The sequence below is a fragment of the Sphaerodactylus townsendi genome, linkage group LG13, assembly GCF_021028975.2.
Source record: "Sphaerodactylus townsendi isolate TG3544 linkage group LG13, MPM_Stown_v2.3, whole genome shotgun sequence".
Classification (NCBI taxonomy): Eukaryota; Metazoa; Chordata; class Lepidosauria; order Squamata; family Sphaerodactylidae; genus Sphaerodactylus; species Sphaerodactylus townsendi.
In genome coordinates, this window is record NC_059437.1 from 32,025,962 (window position 1) to 32,045,486 (window position 19,525).

The window sequence follows — 19,525 nt, forward strand, 5'->3', positions numbered from 1 at the left end:
GATGGGGCTTGTAAGCAAACTGCACACAAAGCAGAAGCTTTGCTAGACCCAAGTCGTTGTCGTCTTCGTCTCCTCCTCCTCCTCCTCCTCCTCCTCCTCCTCCTCCTCAGGTGTCTGGGACGGAATGCTCTGGGCTATTATAAACATTACAGCACCCACAGGGAGGCCACCAAATAGCATTTCCATCTAGCACTGGTCCACACAGCAGGTGCAAACAGATCATGACCCAGTAATGTCCAGGAAGTATATGCCAGGGCAGCACATACTTCACACTGGCATGGACCTGCTGCACATGGATGAGGGGAAGGTGGCCATGTGAAGAAGTGTGTGCTATGCCCCCATTTGGAATGCTGCCATGTGGAACAGCTTTTGGTACCTTCCATATGATGCTGTAACAAGCCACTACCTTTAGATACAACCTGCAAGGGAGCAAAGTTCACTTGTGGCCAGGAAAGATTCCTCAGGCTCCTTGGGTCCTACTGCAGGAGAAAGAAGAACCAGAAAAGATGCCCTCGTAATAAGACCTGGTCTGAATAGGGATACCTCATTCAACAAAGAGCAGGAAGAACCAACCCAACACAGGTGTTGAGCTGAGGTGTGACCTTAGATCAAAAAAGAATGACGCTAAGATTCAACTGTGGTCTGGGATTGGAGATTACCCTGAAATGGTCTGGATGTCTGGTCTGGAAAAGCTTCAGGAGCTGAGTCAATATTACATAGAGTGCCAAGCCAAGACCTGAGAGACCCAAGTTTGAATCCCCCCACTCTGCTGCTAGGGAAATTCACTAGGTGACCTTGGGCGCTAGACATTCTTTCTCAGCCTAACCTACCCCACTGGGTGGTTGTTGTAGGGATAAAGAGAGCAGAGAAGAATGAGGTTGTAAGCTGCTTTGGATCCCCTTTGGGGTGAAAAGCAGGATATCTAAATAAATATTTCGGTATCTAGAGCTGTAAAGGGCCCTTCTCATTCACTGGGGAAGGTGACGGAAACGGCCTGCAAGTGTGTCTTCTGCAAAGTACTGTGCAAACTCTGACTTGGCAGAACTCCTTCAGCATGCTCCATTGTGTTAGCCAACAGCTCACATCACCACCTTACTGGCATCTGTCCATCCCTTTGAGGACCTTGCAGGTTGCTTGCTCCAAGGCTTTTGTTTCTGATGATAAGATTTGCCCCTAAAAGAAGTGAGACTGCCCTGGGGCACTGCAGACTCCCTGGCTTTTGGTGGGAGAGCTTAAAAACAGCTGTCTAGCTGTCTGCGTGTGTCTGTTTGCCTTCCAGCCTAAGGTAAGATTGAGAAGGAAGAAGTTTGCTTATACTTTTTTATTGTCAGCCTCTTCTGGGCCGGACAGGCATTTCTCAGACTCAGGAAGGCTCATGAGGACAATAGACTGCAAACCTTTGCTCAAGAGAGTCAATTGCTTCTAATGCAACTGCTGGCAGAAACTGGGCACTTTTCAACTGTGGATCACAAAGCACAGATTCACATGACGTCCAAATAAACTCAATCCACAGAGCAGGAAATGGACAAGAGAAGGTTAATTGGTTGTTACCAGAAACAGCAGCTGGATGCTTATGCTGGTGGAGCGAGTCTTCCTGGGTTAGTGACTTTGGGCCACGTTCATTATCTTGACACCAGCACATCGTTCCTGCTGGCCAGAAACTGCAACTCTAAGCGGGTAGGATCATCCACACTTTGACCCAAGCGACTCTTTTGATAGGTGCATTCCTTTGGGTGCTGAGCACAGTTCTTTTCTGCCCTGATGAAATCTCTCCCCCTGTTTCTTCTAGCAGTTGGCGGGTGTTTTGTGGATGTAGGCGTTGCTTTGTTCAGCCCCACTGCCGAGACTTTAGCATCTGGCCATTCTTTTCATTGGTTCAGAATGACTGGCTTTCTTTTGAATGCAATCTTGATCCCACTGTCAGGAAAGTGGGTGACATCACCTGCCCAGGAATTTGTCTGTGTCTTTTCTTGCCTGAATTTCATTCTTGTTCCAGTAAGTTGGAGCATCCACACAGACCATTCGTGTGGAATGGCAGAGTCTTCTGTGCTCTTCCAAAACATCTAAGGTCTGGCTGGGGGTCAGTACTAGTGTGTCTCTGGAACAAGACTGTGAGATGCAGGAGGTCTCTGGGTCTTTCCCCTCCTTTGCTCAAGTCCTTATTTTTTGTTGTTGTGAGAAACAAATAACAGAACAGTTAAGAGACTGGGTGAGCAGCTAGGAAGGGCCTTGGGTGAGATGCGTCCCTCCCTCTGCTGGCAACCGATAACCCACGTTCCAGCCACCAGATGGTGAAAGTGCTACATTAGTCATTTCTCACTAGTGGCAAGTGGGAAGAAGGACCCATCTTTTATCCCAAAGGATCCTCGGCTCATCAGAGTCTGGGGTCTCAAAACGCTTGTCTTTAGTCCTCCAACTCCCCTGTCTTTAGTCCTCCAGCTAAAGGAGGCATGGGTGTCTAACTGCACACGAGAATACCTGGCTGGTTGGCTGAGATAGCAACTGTGAATGCCACAAGCTTTGCAGTACCCTGCAAGCAGGGGGATGGTTCATGCACTTGGCAGATGGGACTGCTGTCTGGGAGTTGGCTGTTCAGTGCCTCCCTCCCTGCTTCTCCCAGCACAGCCAGGCATGAGTTCAGGGAAAGACTTGGAGAGTCACTTGGGGATGTGTGGCCCAGAGGCAACCTGCTCTGAATGGAAGGCTGACCCTGAACAGGAGCCAGCGTGGTGTAGTGGTTAAGAGCAGGTGCCCTCTAATCTGGAGAAGCGGGTTTGATTCCCTGCTCTGCCACTTGAGCTGTGGAGGCTTATCTGGTGAGCTAGATTAGCTTGTGCGCTACTACGTATGCCAGCTGCTGGGTGACCTTGGGCTAGTTACAGTTCTTCGGAGCTCTCTCAGCCCCCCTACCTCACAGGGTGTTTGCTGTGAGGGGGGAAGGGAAAGGAGATTGAAAGCCCCTTTGAGTCTCCTTACAGGAGAGAAAGGGGGGATATAAATCCAACTCTTCTTCTCTTCTCTGGCATCTGATCAGACAGAGTTTGGGTTCCCTAAAGTAGGCATTGCCCAAATGCCAAGATGCCTATCTCAGGACACCATGCGGAGGGCAAGAAGTGAAGGTGAGCCTTCTGGCAAGGCAGCTTCCTGAGAGAGAAGGGGCACAGCCATTGTGCTCCTGGGCATGCCAGCTGCAACTGCACCACAGCACTCGCTCTTGAGTCCAGTGTGGGTGGGGTGGGGGCAGGTGCCAGGGAGGTAGTGTGGGGAGGAAGGTGGAATAGATGTCCAGGCTGAAGGGGGAAGGGGTCAGTGGAGCAGACGATGATGGAGCTGTCCTGGTCCGTATAAGTTACCTGCCAATGGCTCAGCTACAGGTGAGCAGCTGGGGTGGGGCTGCGGAAGCAGCTATAGGAAGGGGACAGGAAGGAGGGCCACTGGGGAGGGTCGCGGAGGGTGGGAAAGCCGCAACTGTTCTCTTCCCCCTGCAAAGCATTATCCCCCCCCCCCCCATATCGGACAGCGAAGCTGAGGATGAGAATTGGGGGGGGGGGCGCTGTTCCGAGGCCGCTGGGCAGAGGCGGCGAAGGGGTTACCGAGCTGCCCCTCCTCCACGCTCCCCCTCCCCGCCGGGCACGCGCCGCGCTCGATCCCGGGGCCGGCCAGCCGGAGAGGCGCGCGGCCCGGAGCCGACCACGAACAGGCGGGGCTGCGCGCGGGGCGGGGACTTCGGGGCTCGGCGGGGCGGCTCTGACGGCTGCAGGATCTCGCTCGCCCCCCCACCCCCACCCCCGCCACGGGTCCGGCTGGCGCCCGCCCGGCATGACCGACCCGGGGCTGCCGCCTCCGCCGTCGCCCCAGCAGCAGCTCCTCCGGGCCGGGTAAGTGAGCGGGAGCCCGGCGCGGCCAGACCGACGGAGGCGCCCCGCTCCGTGGGTGGCAGCCGGCGGGGAGCCCCGGGCAGCCCCTCCCTCGGGCTGCAGCAGGCGGGAGCCTCGGCCCCCTCCCGGCGAGGCCCGTCTGGCCGGGAGCGAGTGCGGGGGCGGCGGGGGGGGGCTGCTGCTGCGCCCGGCCTCGATGGCGTTGCCATGGAGACGGTGCCGAGCAGGATGGCATGGAGCGCTCCCCCCCTTTTTAAAAAAATAAGGCACAGAAAGGGGGGCTGAGATGGGGGGGCTTTCCCGGACAGGAGCCGCCTCTGTCCGGCCAGGCGCGTGCCCGCCCCCCCCCCTCCCAGCCAGCGCCGCTCCCGGTCTCCCTGGCTGGCTGTGCGTCGGGGCGCGTGCCGGGGGGGCTCCGGGCAGCCGAGGAGGTGGGCAGCAGCATCCCTCCCCTCCCCCGACGCAGACGGGATTCCGGATGGTTGGAGCAGCGGGTGGGGGTGGGGGGTGTCCGCTCCGCGTGCGTCCTCTCGGCGGCGGGGGGGGTGTCTGGGTCGGGCCTCTTCTCTGCGCGTCCCCGGCGCGCCTCGCCTCCCCCCGCTTCTCCTTGGCGAGCCCCGACAGCGGGCATCGTCTGGCGTCCTGCGAGCCGAGCCTGCCGGGGAGCCGCTCGCCGCCGCTGGGCGCCCCCAGGGCTAGCCGGACGGTGGGGCCTTTGCCGGCGGGGTGGACGCCCTCATCGGGGAGGTCTCGGTGGGAGCCTGCCCGTGGCGGACGGACGTGAGGGCAGCCCGGGCGAGGCAGGCAGCGGGGCCCTTCCCGGCACGGCTCTGAGTTGGCTGGGGACGCCCACGAAACCTGGCCTCCTCCCGGTCTCTTGCAGACCAGCCTCGGGCTGAGCTCGCCGGCTCCTGAGACGGTGGGCTGGAAGGGCAGCCTCTGCCCTTGCGCCAAGGAGCCCGGGCTCATGCCTGGCACCTCTTCCAGATGTCATGTGCTTGCGAGGCTGGCGGGGGGGGGGAGTGGGTTGTCTGTGGACCAGCAAGAGAGCCCTGTGTAGGCAGAGTGTGCCTTGCATGCCTCCTACTCAGAGCTGGGGGAGCCCCTCTTGAGGACGAGCTGTTGTGGCTCGAACAGTGTCTCACTTCCACAAGCACCTGACATGGTGGCCTTGGCTTGATGGTGCTGATGTGCAAGATGGGGTGGTGAGGAAAAGACTGGCAAACCAGTGGACTGAGGGGCAGGGCTGGACCAGAGAGGCAAGTGGAGAAGAATCAGGTACCAAGGGCATCCTTGGGGGCAGGTACTTGGTCCCTGCTGCAGCCTGGGCATCATGGGTGCCTGCTGATCGGCCCTTGGAGGACTACTTTCATAGAAAGTCTGTGCAGCATTAGGGCTCGTTCCCACACAGTGACATGACATTCCCACCAGAAGTGGGGGGAGCCAAAACTCCTCAGGCTGGACATGTGCCTGTTGGTTCTCGGGCATGCGGGGTCAACTGGATGTTTGATCTGGTTCGGCTTGTGGAGAGGATCATTTTGTTACCCTTCAGGAGGCCCACACTGACTGACTGTGCGAATGGCTCTTTTGCCTGGCCTGTTTTGCCTTGTAGTGAGCACACACAAAAATCCTCAAACAGTGGTCATGGTGGGCTTCTTTGCCTCCCTTCCGACTTAATTCTCCACTTTCGTTTCACATGAAAAAGCTTCTTCAGCTTGAAGGATCTCTGGAAGCCAGGGACACCATTGAAATAGGCTACTTATTTCTGGGCAACAGATGCTCATCCCCACTGATGGCTTCCGGCCTGGTTGGACCTGGCTGCAAGGGAAGGCTTGGCTCTGCCTTCTGCAGCAGGCTGGGCTGGGCCAAGCTCTTTTGCTGTCTCTGGGCCAGCATCTTATCCCGAGTTTCCTTTTTTAGGGGAGTTTCCAGTTACAGGGAGAGCCAGAGATTGAAGCCCAGTAGCACCTGAAAGACCAGGAAGATTTTCAAGGTATAAGATTTGGAGAATCAAGGCTTATTTCATCAGAGATCAGATCTGACGAAGGGAGATATTTGACTCTCAAGAACTTGTACTGCCAAAAAATTTTTGGGTCTCTAAGATGAGAATGGACTCTAATCTAGCTCTTACACTGCAGACCAACTACCCTCTGAAACTGGCTCTTGGCTCAGTGGGGGAGGCTCTCTTTAACATGCAGAAGGTCCCAGATTCAATCCCCATCAACTCCAGTTAAGAGGATTGAGTAGCAGGTAATGTGAAGAGCAGCTTCCATTCAGAGTATACAGCGTTAACCTTGATAGCCCAATGTTTTGAGTCAGTATAAAGCACATTCGTGCATTCGTGTTCAAATGGTTCTCTCCCATTTGTTGCATACAATTAAATTAAGCGAATGAGAGAAGGAACACTTGCCACAACTCCAGGCCTTTGGGATGGCAAATTCTGGGATGAAGGAAGGACTGGGTGTCTTCTTCCCCTTGAGGGTTTTCTTAATTGCAGTCCCTAATGCAACTCACAGTTGTATGGACAGCAGAGAAGGGCCACAGTTACCCTCACACCCTGAAGCCTGTTGTTTCAGGAGTATCCGGAAAATTTCACAATTTGTGAAAAATTGTGGTTTTCTCCCTAGACAATCCTGCCAGGTATCCTGGAGACACTGAAACTCTGTTGCTCCAAGCAGCTTTCTGCAGTATCTACTGGGCTGGGCCATTTAATGGCTCATTAAGAAACAAATGTAAGGTTGGGACAGTGTTCCTGAGTGGGCACAGCAGTGAGCTTCATAGTATAAAATACAGGGATCTTTTAATGGAAGCAAGCAACCCAAACAGGTAAGAGCCAGGAGGTATCTTGTTAATGGCAGGGAGTCATATACTTTTTTCAGATGTTTGACTGTTAGGCAGTCTAGGCCCGTGGTGGCCAATTGACCATGCTGGCAGGGGCTGATGGGAATTGTAGTCCACAACATCTGGAGTGCCAAAGGTTCGCCACCACTGGTCTAGGCAAAGCATAGGGCAGGAGGGAATGGGAGTGTCTCAACTTCTGTGAGTTCTGCTGGTGACATCTCCCATGTCATATGTTCAAGCCCTGCCACATTTTGAGCAGAAGAGGGCTCCTCCCATCCCGAGTGAAAGCTATGTGCTGCAATTGAGCGTTCTTGGCCTGTTTTCCTTCCTTGTCACCAATGTTGAGTGCAAATCAGCTCCGGAAGACCAGGGAGTAAAGTACTTGAAAATGGGGGGGCGGGATTCCTTATGTTCATATTTTCTCTTTTATCCTGTTAGAAAGGCTCAAACGGGCTATGTAAGCAAAACCGTAGACATTTTTGTGGACTAGTAACTTGTATAGTCTTCAGTGACACTGAGAGCTCTGCGATCAGTTCCTCCCAAGGGTTTCAACAGGCCAGAGTCAACCACACAGAGAGTGATTCAGAATGAGGCAATGTGGGGAGGAAAGAGGGACTTGAGCTCCTCTGTCCCCACAGTTTCATCGAACCCTTTCCCCAAGGCTGTAATTAATCTTACAGGGCAACAAGGCAGACAAACAGTCTGTCTTTTTTCCTTTTAATGGATAATTATAGTAAAAGGCCAATTTTTATCAGCAAAATAACACAAGAGGGAAGTCGAGCCCCTCTGTTCATTGATGCATTTTCATGCCTTGATCCAAATCAGGTCCCTCTGAGGCTGATATAAGCGCATGAACATCCCCGGGAGGATTCATTCAGCCATGGATCTCTGGCATCTCAATCAGTTACACTTTTGTGTGAAAGACTTCCTGTTGCCTAGAATCTCATCTGTCCTTCCCTCCAAACATTGGCTACTGCCAGTGTATTCTTGGAAGTGAAGGAAAGGCACTCTGTACCTGCTCTGACATACTCCAGTCCTCCCTAATGCTCCCCATGTTCCAGAACTGACAGTAAGTTTAAGTGATGAAGATGCTGAACTGAACTTTCTCTGTAGATGGGGTCTCTGTTGGTGTCCCATGCTAGCTGTGGTTTTGGGCTGTGCCACCCATTGTGCTGTTGGGAAGACGGAGGCTTCTCTGGACAACGAAGGCGAGAGATCCTTGCATTCTCAATGGCACAGAAATGCTGGTCCTATGAGCTCTCAGGAGGCAGCCAAGTGTGCCCACAGGACCTTCCCAACCGATTTGCCTGGCTTCCACCTTCCCCTTATTGCTAGCAGTGTGAGCAACAAGGAATCAGAGGTATCTCTTGTTGGGGTCAGACATCTCTGCTTCCCCATGGGATGGTGGCAGAGATGAGTTAGGACTGGTGTGCCAGGGGTTTAGGAGTGTCTGACGTTTGTGGCAGGAGACTGTGTTTCGAGCTGGGCACATGTTGGTTGTATTCTAGTCCCTCTTGCAGTCTGAACTGGCACCTACCAGGAAGGGCTATTGATGCCAGTTTAAATATCTGATGGCTGGACAAAGTGAGCATTGCTATTCCTCTCTCAGGCTTGCTCTCTCGGGAAGCAAAGCTCCCCTCCGCGTAGTCTTCCTGACTGCTGACAAGGCCACGGCCTGCCTGACTGCAGATCATTTGGCCTGAGAGCGTATCTTATCTCATTGCCTCAGGAGGGGGAGGACTGGTTGATGCGTTGCGAGGCACCATGCGGAGGAGCCTTTAAATTGCTCCATGTGGCCCCAGCTGTGTGCAGCGGCCAGAGTGTGCGCTCCAAAAGACAAACTTCTGCAAAAAGTTGCCTTCACTGTGGGCACCCAAATGGCCCACCCCAGGAATGTCATGCAATCAAGTGCCCGAGCTTATTGGAAGCCTCTGGTTCAAATCTTTCTTCTGCACAGAGTTACCTTTCACCAAGCCACTCTCTCCCGGTTTCTCAACTTCAGTTCCCCATCTACATTGTACTGCACATGAAGAATGTGCAGTATAAATGTTCCATAGAAGTGGTTTAAAGCAACCTGGATGTTAACAAGTAAGCCAAGCCAGCTGGATACCTCGATGTTCTGTATTATGAGAAGTTACTGACCTCTCTGAACTTCAGGCATGCGAACAAGCAGATGGACACAAAATACATAAGCAAACTGATTCAGCATGCATGCATTCATGTTTGTGTATGCTTCAGAGTCTGAAGCATACATATACATGGATGCATGCACACTGAACCAGTTTGCCTATGTGTCAACCTGCTTGCTGGCATGCCTCTCCCACTATTGGAATCCAGGCAAAGTTTGGAATGAAATGGTAAGGAGAGATGTGGAGGCCAAAGACAGAGACAGAGACTGTGCAACAGCACCACTGTGTAAGATGTCAGTGATGACTGGAAGCCATCAGGGACATGAAGGAGGTCCAGTATGGCAAGGAACTGCCGTGCTTTGACTATGGAGACCTTTTGGGAAATGTTTTCAAATATAAGGCCAGTTATTTGAGCTGCAACAGTGGAATTAAATTTGAGAGACCTGTGAATTTTGTGCCAGGTTTCATTTGGAATGTTGCCAGGACTGGTGTCCCTGCTATAATGCTCATATTGGTAAACTTCTGCATGTGGTAACTGGCTGATGACTCAAGGCTTGTTTGCACACACATGTACTTCCCTTGGTGGCTCTCGGTGGAATATGTTTCACCTGAGTTGACATGAATTGGTGTAGGGCCTGAGCTGTGAATCTAGGCAGTAGGAACTGGGCACATCACTCTCTGGAAATCTGCCAAAGGAAGTAGCTGCTGGCTTTCTCAATGCTGATCTTCAGCACTGATGCTGCAGATGGCTGAAGGTGGCATAGCAGCCACTAATTTGTTTATTTATTAAATTTCTAGACCTCCCTCCCTTTTCAGCCTCCCTTTACTAGCAGGTCAGGTGACTCAAGAGGGCCAACAGAGACCCATCTGATCATATACACTTGCAGACTTTAGCTTGGCTCCAAGGTCTGAGAATTTTGTCCCTTGGAGTGACTGTGTTGTGTCACATTCTTTGCAGAATACAAGTGCTGATAGTTGTCACGGAAGCTTTATATTTCATGCTTAGGCTATTATGTTCCATTCATGCATGCAAGTCACTTGGTCATTTCTGCTCTTGAGAGATGAACATGCAATGTGCAAACTTTCCCTATCTCCCTGCACATGGGAAGGCTGTGAACATAGACCTTATTCACAGATTGTCGTCGTTTCCTTGTTTCCTCCACCCTTTCACATGTGTGATCTAGTCTGGCCTACTGCAACAACAAATTATTGGGATGTTGGCGCTTGTAGGAGACATTTGTAAGAGGGCTAGAAAAGGAAAGCAACCTCTGTAAAGAAGCAACCACTGGTGACACGGGAAGGGCCTTTGGCTGGATTGAGTTCCATGTTGCTGAGGGTGATTGGAGCAAGTGCTGCTTCTCTTGTTTGAAGTGAACAAGCAGAAACCCACCTGAATGGGGGCCTGAGGCTGGCAGCTATCCAGATGTCAGATATAATTGCCTTGGTTTAGAAGAGCAAGTAGGGTTGGCATCTGCTGCAAAGGCATGAGAAAGGCCTGGCATCGGCACCAGGAGAGTAAGCTTTCACTGAGTTGTCAAGTTATTTTTGCCAGTAGAATTTAGGCTTGGGCACACCCAGCCTCCCGCCTCATTATGCACAAGACGTAACAACTACTGTGCCCATTTGAACTTGCAGTTGCAACACAGAACCTGCAGCAGTCCAGAGAGAGGGTGAGAGCAAAGAGGCCAGCAGGACAGAAGCCATGAGCCTACACATCTGTGCTTTAGTAAAGCACTCAGGGATGTGAACTGAGGGAGCAGCAGTGGCTAAGAGCCGTGGCTAAGAGCAGGTACACTCTGATCTGGAGGAACCAGGTTTGATTCCCAGCTCTACCGCTTGAGTTGTGGAGGCTTATCTGGGGAATTCAGATTAGCCTGTACACTCCCACACCTGCCAGCTGGGTGACCTTAGGTTAGTCACAGCTTTTTGGAGCTTTCTCAGCCCTACCCACCTCACAGGGTGTTTGTTGTGAGGGGGGAAGGGCAAAGAGATTGTAAGCCCCTTTGAGCCTCCTACAGGAGAGAAAGGGGGATATAAATCCAAACTCCTCCTCCTCCTCCTCCTCCTCCTCCTCCTCCACCACCACCACCACCACCACCACCACCTCCTCCTCCTCCTCCTCCTCCTCCTCCTCCTCCACCACCACCACCACCACCACCACCTCCTCCTCCTCCTCCTCCTCCTCCTCCTCCTCCTCCTCCTCCTCCTCTTCTTCTTCTTCTTCTTCTTCTTCTTCTTCTTCTTCTTCTTCTTCTTCTTCTTCTTCTTCTTCTTCTTCTTCTTCTTCTTCTTCTTCTTCTTCTTCTTCTTCTTCTTCTTCTTCTTCTTCTTCTTCTTCTTCTTCTTCTTCTTCTTCTTCTTCTTCTTCTTCTTCTTCTTCTTCTTCTTCTTCTTCTTCTTCTTCTTCTTCTTCTTCTTCTTCTTCTTCTTCTTCTTCTTCTTCTTCTTCTTCCTCCTCTTCCCCCCAAAACAACGGTGTCCTCCCAAGATGACTTTGCCCACCCTGGCTGCTTATGTATCTCTAGACTTGGCAAGGCCATAAAATCTGCCCTCTCAGTCTTGCCTTTGCTTTGGCAGTGGTCATTTTGGACCTTGGCCACACTGCCCGGCCCCCAATCTGTCTGCAGGATTCCCCTTGTGTCCTTGTCCTCAGGATTGGTACTTCCTACTCACCATGCTATTGGATCTGTGGGCTGTAGCCTAGCATCACAATACAAAGGCAGGGAAAGGGAGGAGTCTTCTGTGGTCTCAGAGCTGCTTCACTTAGTGTGAGACTACCTTTGCAAAAAGAGGATGTCCTGTAACCTCCCCCACTGTAAGGCTTGGGGAAGGATCAGTACTGGGTTTTGCAGCTTTGACCAAAGGCCTGTGCTGGGCCAGGAAACAGCCCTGGAGCAATATTTGCTGTGTAAAGTGAGATGAGAAGATGGGCAAATCTAAGAATCAAGAGAGGCAAGGCCATTAGCCTGGGCCTGTGATAACTGTCCCCTACCTTGAATGCAGCCTGGGAAAACTTTTACCTGCATTGATGTCTGCTTGGCACAACTCATGTTTGTGGTCCTGAACTACAGTTGGTGGGTGTACAAGGAAAGAAGGCACAGGTGGCCAGAAGACCAGACTTCCAGTAGGGACAGGAAAGAAGCATGTAGGCAGGTGTCTCTTGGGAAGGGGCAATAAAGGCTCCCTGGTCCCATCTATGTTTAGTTCAAGTTTAGTGAAATTCAATTTGTAGACTACCTGGGACTGGTGAGGAACAGGACTCTTGAGAAGCCTCATACATGAAATCTGGACTGGCTGCTGACACAAGGCTTGCATTTGCCTGATTTGCCTGCCTGCCAGCTAGCTAGCTGAACAACCCTCATGAAGTTTCATATCATGCAGGAATAGTGGATGGTGTAGGTAGTCTCTGGGCCAGGTTTTTTGAGTACCTGGATTGGCCAGAAATTTTTAGTCCTGATTCTGTCTGTCCAGTCCAGACATTAACACATATATACCCCTTGTCCAAAGGTTCCACAAACCAGACCAGGTAATATGTGAGGATGATAGAGTGGTTGCCTCCCCTGGGGTTTTGGAAGGTGAAGGCGCTGGATTTGAGCATCGGAGTGCTGGAGTTGGCAATGGCTCTTTGCAGTTTGTCCCCATGTATGTATGTATGTATGTGTGTATGTGTGTGTGTGTGTGTGTGTGTGTGTGTGTGTGTGTGTGTGTGTGTGTGTGTGTGTGTGCTTTTAAGCCCACCCTATACCTGAAGGTCTCTGGGTGGATAACAACATTAAATAAAAGTCATAAAACTAAAACAATTACAATATAACAATCAAATATTAGAGGCTTGTATGGTGTTTTCATCCTCCTCCGCTGGCAAGAGCCTTAGGAATCACTCATCAAGTTTGTATTCTCTGTGATCCTTTGAATGGCAAATCTTTTGGGAACCCTTCAAGTTTCTCTCTCCTACTCAGTGGGTTGAACCAGATTAATTTGCAACAGAGAATATACAGGTTAGTATGCAGTGCAGCCAGATGGAACAGCTTTCTGCAGTGTTTCTAGGGTTTGGGCTCCAATTTTAATAATCTGTTGCCTCTCTTTGCTTATTTCTGCAATTTAGCAGGACCAGAATAAATTACATAGAGCAGAATAAATGCAAAGCTGCCTGATTTGCATGATTCATGGTATCCCCAGAAATGCTAATTCTCTTGGTACAAAATATGGGACGGGGTGCTGGTGATGAAAGGAATGCACTCCAGAGTTCTCCATTCTCTTCCCTCTGTACAGAGACCCCTTTAAGCTTCCTTTGTGCTTTCTGGGACAGACAAGACTATGTGGTGCTGAAAGGACAGCTACCACCTGTTCACCATGCAGGGAAGCCGAACCTTAGGACCGCTGCTTCTGAGCTTTTCCACTAAACGCCTAGTATCGTCTTGTAAGCAGCAATTCAGGCAGTATAAGCCTGCATCTGGGCTCTGACTGTTCAGACTGCTAATGGAGAGGGTACACATGACAGAACTCTTTGTCATACCCCCTGACACAAAAGTAGAGTATCAAGGAGAAGATCAGAACCCTCCTTGACATCTCACTTTTCTATCTTAGAACAAGGGGGGTTATTTATGGATGAAGGAGCATACATTCATTGGAGTGCCCAACTGCAGTCTGAGATGGATCAACTCAGACCTCTGGACAAGAATCTCACTTTTTGTTTGTGAAAATTTGCCTATACTTGAGGTTGAATTGCTGTTTCCAGCCATAAAGACAATGTGGCAGTGTGAGAAATTATTATTTTTTACTTTGAATGGGGACAGTAAAGCTCTGGTTTCCAACATGCGTGCAGTACTCACTTCACCAAATCTGTGATGATACCCATCCTTGTTGCAAATGAATGCAAGCTGGACTAAAAGCATCTTGGAGCAGGTACAGCATGAATCACATCCTCAGCTGTTGTCCTAATAAGATTTCCTCTTGGCTAGACTTGGTAGATTTGTTTTGTCCTGTGCTCAAGGTTTAACAATCCCCTCCCCGCTCCCCGGTGACTTAGCTGAGCAGTGCTGCATCTTTCTTTTCATGGGAGACTGTGTCATGGACTTGCTCATTTGAATCAACTGGATCTGTGTGGCCCTGTGGGCTCTTTGCTTGTGTCTGCTTACTGCTTGTATCACTTGCACTCTGGATTCTGTGGGTTTATGGTGGCATGGGGTAGGTGGTGGGAAAGGCTGCCCTGTCTACAGAGTCCTGCTTTAGGATGGTAGAGTCCTCCACCATTGACTCTTTATGCTGCAGATCCCGTAAGCTATAAACTTGCTTTTCCATTTGAAAACTGAGAATTCCAGGTGACTGTGCTTATTTTTAGATCCCATTCATTAGCTGTCCCTTTATGGCCCAAGAATAACTTTTATTGTTGGCTATTCCAAGACAAAATTTTGCCTGGAAGGGAAGGTTGGAAGTATTGCTGCCATTGCTTCTTGGAAATTGTTTCTTTCCTTGTGTGATGTTGCATGTTCAGCTTAGTGTGGGAAGGAGGAGGAGAAATTGATTTTTGCCCACTGATAGATGCAGGCATGTTATTTGGTCATGCTCCCATTGTTTCTGAAGAACGGTGGGCTCTTACCTCCTTTTCTCTGTGCAGTAGACCTGTCTGAAGTGCTGGGCTGGAGCCCAGAGCTACTCTGCTTCTTAACACATCATTCCCCAAGAAAATGGGACCTGCTTTCTGGAGGCTCTGCCCATGCATGCCTTAGGCTAGAATGTCAACAGTGCAATCATAATTGAGAACAAGGAGGGCTTTTCCTGTGGGCAAAGTCTGGAATTTGTTGCTGGTTGCCCTGCACAGTATTGCTTTCATCCAGCCCTTTGGTTTTAGGCAGGCTGTGTACTTGGGGGTCATGCTGGTGTGTGCTATTGCTTGCCACCTCTGTGGATAGCACGGCTCTCCCAAGAGCCAGGCTGTCCATTGGACTGGCCTAGGTGATCACAAAGACTCAAAAGGTGGAGAGGTGACAAAACCAGTCCTGTCACTGCCTGCCTTTCCATACTGTCAGGGTTTGTCATGGCAAACAGAAGCACCCCCAGCCTCACTGTGCAGCCTGCCTCAAGCCTGCTTTTTTACCAGGGGGGAGAACTGGGCCCTTTTCAGTGCCTCCCAATTGTCAGGGGCATAGTATCTATGTGATTAATACGCATTCCAATGTAACTACTTAAAACAACAAATCAATTCTGCTAAAATATATGTGTAACCACTGCCATTTGGGAATTTTTTTCCTTGATCATCACGTTATGGCTTCACATGCTCTGTAGATAACTAGGCTTCCCCTGACATCCTGCTCCCATGAGAAAAAGAGTTACATCCGCTATCTCGTGGGGCAGGAAGCCAGGTGGCTCTTTTCTACTATCTGCCACTGACTTTGGGGCGCCTCCACTCCAGGGGCTGTTTTTCACAATTTCTTGGGAAAGTGGGGGGGGGGGGACTTGCAACAGGGATAAAGGGGGTGGCCAATGCCAGATATGTCAGAACTGACTTTGCCAAGTTTTGGTGCTTCGATGCCTCATCAACAAACGCTACTGATCAATACCTCAGAGTTTGTTTATTGGCTAAAGGTTCCGAGACCTAACATCAATCCACCCCATTTGGGAGTTGTGGCACTGCAGCAAGCCCTGGCGCACGTGAAAGCAGTGTAAGTGAGGGTAGCTTCCATGCAGGGTGTTCAAGGGAAGATGGTCCGATGGCTTCCTTGCAGTGCTGAGTGTTTGCGGCAAGGTCATTTATCCGGGGAACCAAAACTCTTGGGCTGGCCTTGGACCTCCTGCTGACTTCCTGCCTGTGTTCCCCTGGTATGTTTGGTGCAAGATTGATCCAGGGAGGAAGTGCTGCTCTGGCTGTCACTGGTGACACAAGCTGTCCTCACCCACAACTGGTTCTTTGCCAGTGCCATGTTGAGACTCCTCTTCTGCAAGCCAGCAAAGGAAAGAGGCTGGGGCGACTCAGATATGGCATCTACACACATGGAAGGTTAATCTTTGTTAGATTCATTTAAGCCAGGATGGTATTCAAAGTGGGCTTTTCCTGAGCAAATCCTTTCAGGATTTCAGCCACCCAGAGAAGAGAGACTCCTCCATGTGCTGGTAGCTTGCTGCCCAGCCCTGGCTTGTTCCTGGCAGAGCTTGGCGCTGTGGCACAAGAGCAGCTGCTCACTATGCGCCAGTGCCAAGGCTTGGAGACAAGGGCAGGATTCTCTGCAATCCTGCCTCACAGAGCTGTGAGAAGCCAGAGGAATACCCCATTGCTGCTGCCAAGAAGGGACTATTTGCATCCATCAGGCATCCCAGCACAGGGACGCAGGCAAGGATCTGGGGGTGGGGGGTAAAAACATTTTTGGCCTAGAAATTTGTGGAGATTTTAAAGGTAGGAGCTGGTGCACATGGGATTTTAATATTATATATATTTTTTGTTATTCCAGCACGATTGTAGTACTTAGATTGTTGGAGTAGGATCCGGGAGACCCAGGTTCCATGGAAGCTTGATTGGATGTTGCCATGCCGCACTGGCTCTATGAAGTGCCCGTCCCCACTCCGTCCCTTTCTTGTCATGTCTTTTTACTCCAGCCAGCATTCCAATCCCGCATCCCCTTTGGCCTGCCAAGCGGCTTCTTTCTCAGACTCTGATATGGCCACAGCTTAGCTGCAAACACACTGAGAGACTGAGGGTCAGGCTGCCTTAAACCTGGCTAGGCTTTGACAGCTCTGTATACATCAAGCTGGTGCACCAGAGCTGGAGATACCAAGGCTGCTGGTGTGTATCTGGGGGTGAAGGTTTCCTCCTCTCTGCCTGTAAGGAAAGAGATCAGGGACTATCCATCTTGAGATGCAGGGATGATGAGAGTTGACAGATTTTTAAAGCAACATAGGTAGCCAATGTATGACTCAAGCAGGCCAGTGCGGGGTGGGACGAAGTAGCAGAGTCGCCTTTCGAATCTTGATGGGGTTTTTTCTCATCATCTTAGGGCATAGGTATCAAACTTGTGGCCCTCCAGATGTCATGGACTACAGTTCCCATCATCCCATGCCAGCATCATGCTGGCAGGGGATGATGGAAACTGTAGCCCATAACATCTGGAGGGCTGCAAGTTTGACACCTGTGCCTTGGGGTAACCCTGAGATCAAAGCCTCTGACCTTCTACTGCGTAACTAGGCCGCTAGTGACATGTGGTTGGTGTCACTGGCCATCAAAGTGAATTGTGTCACTTTGGCAAGAGAAGAGTGCTGTTCTATCAGCTTGCCTAGGCCAAATGTCACTCAGCCCTCCATCTGCAGGTGTGAGAACGAGAGGCAGCAAATCCCCTCCCATGACTTGCATTCACCAGCCGTGGTGGCAAACCTTTGGCACTCCAGATGTTATGGACTACAATTCCCATCAGCCCCAATTGGCCATGCTGGCAGGGGCTGATGGGAATTGTAGTCCATAACATCTGAAGTGCCAAAGGTTCGCCACCACTGCTTGGCATTAGCCGCCTTAAATTTAACGTTCCTTTCCATGGGCCATTTTGCACGATGGCATGCCAGTATGTTGGGTTTGACTAAACTGGGGAGAACAAACCTGAAGCAGCCATCTTAACTGGCCATCTTTCTTGGCAATCTCCCAACTGAGCGTGAGCACAGAACCAGAGAGTTCCTGCCTTGAGCAGCTCAGGAAAACCTTTAACTTGGTTGCTACTTTCAGTTGAATGTCTAACATTTTAGTCCAGTGCGTCCACTGAGCAGCGCAGGGTGGAATACATGCCCCTCCCCATTCCTTCAGTTTACCTTCACAACAGCTCTGTGAGGTAGGTTAGTCTGAGAGTAACTGGTAGTGGACTTTGTGGCTGAGTACGTATTTGTTCTCCTCATTCCTAGCTGGACATTATAACAGCGCACTGAGTTGTGATGCTTAGTGCTGTGCAGAACCAGGAAGCAGGAAAGTGTTTCCACCCCCACTGGAATTATATGCAAAGTGAGAAGTTAATTCTGAAAATTTAAGGAAAAGCAGCATTAAAAGAGAAACATCCTTCTGTGGTTTATCAACTGATGCTCCCAAAATATTAATTAAAGGACTGTCTGGAACAGCTGGTTCATCTTGCAAGGGGCAATCACAATCAACCTCTTCCTTTCCCCCTCCTTTCATGTATTAAGTAATGACTGTGAAGTAGTAAAATTTGCAGACGATGCCACATTTTAGGACTTCTCCAGACGCTGTGGTTTTGAAGTAGACGGTGCGGCCATCACTAACCTACCCAGACGACACAGCCCATTGTCAGGAAATGACTTTTCCTGCACATTCAAACCGCGAAATGTAGTTTGCTGGGAAAGAGAAAGCCTAGCCCAGTTAGTGAAACAATCTCTGGTGTTGTGCTGCGTGGTGTCCTGCTGGCCCAGTTCCCTTTCCTTGGCCAGAGTTTTTGCTGGCATCTTGTGGCTCACCACTTCTTTTGCCTTCACACTTTTGCCTTAAACTGTGTCCAGACTTCCAGTTGTAGCTAAAAGCCAGAGGTGGGCTCAAAGGAGCTCTTTCCAGGAAAAGGTTCCTTCTGGTTTGCGGGTTTGATACTGCAGCCACTTAGCTGGGGCTGCGCCATTTGGATGGGCCCAGATGCCATGTGTCTTGTGGGTGTCCTGAGTGGTGATGTTCAGTGCTCTCTCAGCCTTCTGTTTGGAAGCACTCCTGGTTTCTCTGGCCAACCTCACGGCAGCTGTGAGGAGGTGGTGCCCCCTTCTCTGGAGTTATTCTGAGTTTTGCAAAAGCTTTGCTCGCCCAGTCTTGTCTGGAGGAAAAAAAACTCTCCCCTGGCTGCGTAGGCTTTTTTCTATGTAGTCTTCATTTTTTTGCATCTCTTCCGTGACTTCCTCCCTCCTCTTTTTTTATTTCACGTGAGTCGCTTTGGAAGTGAGTAAGAATATCTTGCCCGGAGCTGCCTCTGCGGCAGGCCCTTGTTTCATGCTCCAGTAATTGGGAAGCCGGCTCAGCAGAGCCCTCCTGAGCGCCTCCCAAGAGCCATTTGCCTGCTTCAGGGGGAGTGAAAGTTCCCTCCCGCCCACATCTCAGAGCCATCTAGTTGCAGTCAGTCCTGCATGACTTGGTTTTTAGCCTCCGTCTGCTTTGCCCTGATGGGCTGAGAGTAGAGGGTGGGCTCCCTGCCTCAGCTGCCATTGGACGCAGCCCCATCTCGTTCAAGGGGGGGGTGGGGGCTCAGTTTGCAGGCTCTGATGCCGAAGGGGGCTTCTCTTCACCTGCGTCCTTGCAGCCCTTGCACTGAAGGGAAGGATTGGTCTTCCCACCTTATATAAGGAAAAGACGCTGCTGAGTGACTCTGGGCGAGGGGAGGGGAAGTGCTGCCACTCCTAGCAGCTCCCTTCAGCAGCCCTCCTAGGCTCTCGTCTGCACCAGCCCTTCACAAAGCAGAGAGGCTTCCTCTTGCTATGCCCTGGGCCAGCATGGCCATGTGGGGGCCGCCTCCTGTGACTTCTGGCATCACCTCCCTTGTGTGTGTCACACTGACCTGGTTCCCTTGCTTCTCAGCTGTCGAGGAGGATAATGTGCCAGTCACAGGGCAAGTGGTTCTCTCAGGAGGCTGTGCGTCACTGGTGGAAGAGGAAACGTTCCCCACAGGCTGTGGCGGGGCTTGGGGGACAGAGGAATCCTCCCTGGTAGCAACCATGGCA

At 51.0% G+C, this 19,525-nt stretch overlaps 1 protein-coding gene across 3 annotated transcripts in view; it reads left to right on the top strand.

The window, feature by feature from the left end:
• The first annotated feature begins 3,663 nt into the window (after positions 1-3,663).
• NLGN3 (neuroligin 3) overlaps positions 3,664-19,525 on the top strand; it is a 51,752-nt gene continuing 35,890 nt past the window's right edge. For 2 of the 3 annotated variants that reach the window (XM_048514126.1, XM_048514127.1), the window contains exon 1: positions 3,664-3,878. The gene's annotated coding sequence lies outside the window, so the exon portion shown is untranslated. The remainder of the gene's footprint in view (positions 3,879-19,525) is intronic. The other variant, XM_048514128.1, reaches the window with a different exon arrangement.